General features: G+C 37.7%; 1 pseudogene; it reads left to right on the forward strand.

Annotated features, from left to right (window-relative positions):
• Positions 1-340: 340 nt before the first annotated feature.
• LOC100348656 (phosphatidylinositol N-acetylglucosaminyltransferase subunit P pseudogene) lies at positions 341-1,019 on the forward strand (annotated as a pseudogene).
• The last annotated feature ends 4,811 nt before the right edge of the window (positions 1,020-5,830 follow it).

The following is a 5,830-nucleotide window of genomic DNA, read 5'->3' on the forward strand; positions in this document are numbered from 1 at the left end:
ACACACAAATATGACAAAGCTATGCATAGACTAACAAATAAAAAGCAGATTCAGAAGTAATTAAATTCATAGATGAAAATGCAGACATTACAACTGTCACCACAGATACACAAAGGATCAGAAGAAAAATTATACACAAACAAATTAGGATTACCTAAAAGGTAGATACTTTTTTTTAGAAACAAACGACCAATGGCCGCGAGCCGGGGGTGCCTCGCTCTCTCCCTCCCTCTTTCCTATTTACCCGCCCCCGCCCTCGGGACTGCGGCTTCCTGGTCGGCGCTTGCGCAGAGGACGCCGAGTTGAGGTGGCCGCTGAGTTCTCCACCAGAGCCCGATGGCCTAGAGCCACAGGGAAAATGGTGGAAAATTCACCGTCGCCACTGCCAGAAAGAGCGATCTATGGTTTTGTTCTGTTCTTAAGCTCCCAGTTTGGTTTCACACTTTATCTCGTGTGGGCTTTTATTCCTGAATCCTGGCTAAACTCATTAGGCCTGACCTATTGGCCTCAAAAATAACTGGGCAGTTGCATTACCTGTCTACCTCTTGATTACAGTAGTCATTGGTTATGTACTCTTGTTTGGCATTAACATGATGAGTACCTCTCCACTCAACTCCATTCATACAATCACAGATAACTATGCTAAAAATCAGCAGCAGAAGAAATACCAAGCAGAGGCCATCCCAGCACTGAGAGATGTTCCTGTTAGTGAAGTAAACCGAATGTTCTTTCTTTCAGCCAAAGAACCTTGCGCTAAAAACTGAATCGAGTGTGGACAGATGAACACCAAGCAAATGCATCATAAGTTCCTAACATAGTAATTTTGACCATACTTATTTTGACTATCTCTCACCAATACTTGGTATTGAAATGTAAAAAGATGTAAGCTGATCTTCTCTTAGATTAAGCTCAATTACTGCTGTAAGTGTTCTCAATATTAGTAATTAATGGATAGAATAAATAAAACACTACACTACCAAAAAAAAAAAAAAAAAAAAAAGAAGAAAGAAAGAAAAGAAACAAATCACCAACCAAGACTGAATCATGACAGTGAGGAGATGGAATCAGTAATTAAAAATTTTCCAACAAAGAAAAGCCCAAGACCTAGTGCTTTCATTGGTAAATTCTACCAAACATTTGAAGAATAATTCATGAAAATTCATCTCTAACTCATAAGCTATTCCCTAACCAGAAAGAAGGAACAGAGGAAGGGTTGCTACGTCTTCCAGGTGTGAGTGTACTTTGCTATCCTTTTCATTTCCAATCATTTATGGATTTAGACTACGGCAGATCTGCACTCTGTAAAAAAGCAGGGGTGAATGTAACAGCAGAACTCTTGGTTGATGTTGCCTCAGGTAGTAAAAGGCCTGTAACTGTTGTTATCATGCCCTCAAATGTCCAACATAGCCATTGCCTGAAATCTAGGTCATTTTATTTAATCCAATTTTTTCCAATGTCCTGGTGTCAGTGACCAAATTCAAGGGAAAAGAAATCAATCTAGATCTCCCACATGAGTGGCAGAAATACAATTACTTGAGATTCAACACTGCCTCCCAGGGTCTGCAGAATTAGGAAATTGGTGTCAGGGGCTGGGGGCAGGTGTTACACTCAGGTGCTCTGATATGGAATGTAGTATTCTTAATATGCCAAGCATCTAACCTACTTCTGTTAATTTTTTGAAATAAAAATCAACATCAATAAAAACTTGCTACTGTTGGAGTGGGTGTTTGGTGGCGTACATAAGCTGCCATTTAAGACTTTGGCAGCCCATGTCAGAGTGCTTGAATTCAACCCCCCACTCCGCTCCAAATTCCTGCTATTGTGCACCCTAGGATTCAGGATGAGATGACTCTAGTAGTCGGGTCCCTGCCATCCACATGGGTGACCTGGATTGAGTCCCTAGCTTCTGGGCATATGGGGAGTGAACCCGTATATGGTAAATCTGTTTGTGTGTCTCTGTGTGTGTGTGTGTGTGTGTGTGTATCTCCATGTCTGTTATCTCTCTTAAGTGAAATAAATAAAAATTTTAAAAAACTGTCATAGTTGGTAATGAAGTTTTCTAGCATACAAATTACTGTTTTGAGTTCAAATTTAATGTAACTTTCAGCATCATGACTTTTATCCACTTTATAAGGTAAGAGAGTATTTGTTTCTGTCTCATTATATAGTATACAAAATATAGAATGCTGGGTAACAGAGTGTAAATATTCAAAAGTATTTAGTAAATCAATATATTTACAGAATAAATATGCGGACTAAGAAACAGGTTCTGTATTTTTCATAATATCTGATAAGTTGCTTTTTCATAGTCCCTTGTACAACTTATTATGAATGAATAAATTTGTAAATGCTCTTTTAAATGTAAAAGAGGAAAAGTATTATCTTTATTCTTATAATATTGGATCCCACTTATAATTTCATTATGATCAGAAAATATAACTTACATATGAGGTATTTATATTTTGAAAATAATTATTCATTAACCTTTGAAATTTTCTTAAGGATATGGACATAAGTGTACACTAAACAGATTATTATTTTTAATAGTTTATAACATTTCAATTCATTAATTTTTGGTATATTTATTCAGTTTTGTGATATTGTTTCACATTCAATATTGAAAAGAAATCAACTGTGCTAACAACAGTAGTTTACATTATTCTAATATAGACTTATGGAATACTCTGGTTTCTCTTCAGATAGTATAAATCTTTCACCTTTTACTAAAACAGACTTATGGTATGGTTTAGATGTTTATATTGAAATATATACTGTTTGTTTTTCTTTTTTTCTTTTTTCTTTTTTTATTTTTTTTATTTTTTTTAACTTTTATTTAATGAATACAAATTTCCAAAGTACGATTTATGGATTACAATGGCTTCCCCCAAATACCGTCCCTCCCACCCACTACCCTCCCCTTTCCCACTCCCTCTCCCCTTCCATTCACATCAAGATTCATTTTCGATTATCTTAATATACAGAGGATCAGCTTAGTATACATTAAGTAAGGATTTCAACAGTTTGCTCCCACACAGAAACATAAAGTGAAAAATAATAGATGATTTTTTTAAATGATGATGAAATCAGATCAGACCTATTGTCATGTTTAATCCCAGTGAGAGTCAAGTTGGGAGTTGATAATTTTTTTTTTTTTTACAGAGGATCAGTTTAGTATACATTAAGTAAAGATTTCAACAGTTTGCACCCCCATAGAAACACAAAGTGAAATATATTGTTTGAGTACTCGTTATAGCATTAAATCTCAATGTACAGCACATTAAGGACAGAGATCCTACATGAGGAGTAAGTGCACAGTGACTCTTGTTGTTGACTTTACCAATTGACACTCCTGTCTATGGCATCAGTAATCTCCCTATGCTCCAGTCATGAGTTTCCAAGGCTATGGAAGCCCTCTGAGTTCTCCGATTCTTATCTTGTTTAGACAAGGTCATAGTCAAAGTGGAGGTTCTCTCCTCCCTTCAGAGAAAGGTACCTCCTTCTTTGAAGACCAGTTCTTTCCACTGGGATCTCACTCGCAGAGATCTTTTGCCAGAGTGTCTTGGCTTTCCATGCCTGAAATACTCTCATGGGCTTTTCAGCCAGATCCGAATGCCTTTAGGGCTGATTCTGAGGCCAGAGTGCTATTTAGGACATCTGCCATTCTATGAGTCTGCTGAGTATCTCACTTCCCATGTTGGATCACTGTCCCCTTTATTTATTCCATCAGTTAGTGTTAGCAGGTACTAGTCTTGTTTATGTGCTCCCTTTGACTCTTAGTCCTTTCATTATGATCAATTGTGAACTGAAATTGATCACTTGGACTAGTGAGATGGCATTGGTACATGCCACCTTGATGGGATTGAATTGGAATCCCCTGGTATGTTTCTAACTCTACCATTTGGGGCAAGTCAGCTTGAGCATGTCCCAAATTATACATCTCTTCCCCCTCTTATTCCTACTCTTATGTTTAACAGGGATCACATTTCAGTTAATTTTTAACACTTAAGAATAACTGTGTATTAATTACAGAATTAAACCAGTCATATTAAGTAGAACAGACAAAAAAACTACTAAGAGGGATAATGTATTAAGTTGTTCATTAACAGTCAGGGCTATGCTGATCAAGTCACCGTTTCCCATAGTGTCCATTTCACTTCAGGAGGTTTCCTTTTAGGTGTTCAGTCAGTTGTCACCGATCAGGGAGAACATATGGTATTTGTCCCTTTGGGACTGGCTTATTTCACTCAGCATGATGTGTTCCAGATTCCTCCATTTTGTTGCAAATGACTGGATTTCGTTGTTTCTTACTGCATTATAGTATTCTAAAGAGTACATATCCCATAATTTCTTTATCCAGTCTACCGTTGATGGGCATTTAGGTTGGTTCCAGGTCTTAGCTATTGTGAATTGAGCTGCAACAAACATTAGGCTGCAGACCGCTTTTTTGTTTGCCAATTTAAATTCCTTTGGGTAAATTCCAAGGAGTGGGAAGGCTGGGTCGAACGGTAGGGTTATCTTCAGGTTTCTGAGGAATCTCCAGACTGAATTCCATAGTGGCTTCACCAGTTTGCATTCCCACCAACAGTGGGTTAATGTCCCTTTTTCCCCACATCCTCGCCAGCATCTGTTGTTGGTAGGCTCACAGAACCCCTAATAAAGACGACCAAAAGAGATCCTCACCATGACACGTTGTAATTAAACTCTCCACAGTGAAACATAAAGAAAAGATCCTAAAATGTGCAAGAGAGAAACGTCAGATTACTCTCAGAGGATCTCCAATCAGACTCACAGCTGACTTCTCATCAGAAACTCTACAAGCTAGGAGGGAATGGCAAGATATAGCCCAGGTACTAAGAGAGAAAAAGTGCCAGCCCAGAATATTATATCCTGCAAAGCTATCATTTGTGAATGAAGGTGAAATAAAGACTTTTCATAGCAAACAGAAATTGAAAGAATTTGTTGCCACTCGTCCATCCCTGCAAAAGATGCTTAAAGATGTGTTATACACAGAAACAAAGAAACACGGTCATCAATATGAAAGAAGGTAAAGGAAGGAAACCAAGGAAGGAAAGCTCACAGCAAAAGATCACAGGGAATTCAAAGCATATATTAGAACTTATCTTTGGCAAATGGCAGGGCAAAGTTACCACTTATCATTAGTCACATTGAACGTGAATGGCCTGAACTGTCCAGTTAAAAGACACCGATTGGCTGATTGGGTTAAGGAACAAAACCCATCTATTTGCTGCTTACAAGAAATAAATCTTTCCAACAAAGATGCATACAGACTGAAAGTGAAAGGCTGGAAAAAGATATTCCATGCCAACAGAAATGAAAAAAGAGCGGGCGTAGCCATCTTAATATCAGACAACATAAACTTTACCAAAAAAACCGTTAAGAGAGACAAAGAGGGACACTACATAATGATTAAGGGATCAATTCAACAGGAAGATATAACAATTATCAATGTATATGCACCTAACTACAGGGCACCGGTTTATCTAAAAGATTTGCTAATGGACTTAATGGGAGACTTAGACCCCAATACAATAGTACTGGGGGACTTCAATACTCCACTCTCAGAAATAGACAGATCAATAGGACAGAAGATCAACAAGGATACAGTAGATTTAAACGACACTATAGCCCAAATGGATCTAACAGATATATACAGAACTTTCAATGCTACAGCTAAAGATTTTACATTCTTCTCAGCAGCACATGGAACCTTCTCTAGGATTGACCACATACTAGGCCATAAAGCAAGTCTCAGCAAATTCAAAAGAATTAGAATCATACCATGCAGCTTCTCAGACCATAAAGGAATGAA

Source organism: Oryctolagus cuniculus, chromosome 5 (genome assembly GCF_964237555.1).
Source record: "Oryctolagus cuniculus chromosome 5, mOryCun1.1, whole genome shotgun sequence".
Taxonomy (NCBI): domain Eukaryota; kingdom Metazoa; phylum Chordata; class Mammalia; order Lagomorpha; family Leporidae; genus Oryctolagus; species Oryctolagus cuniculus.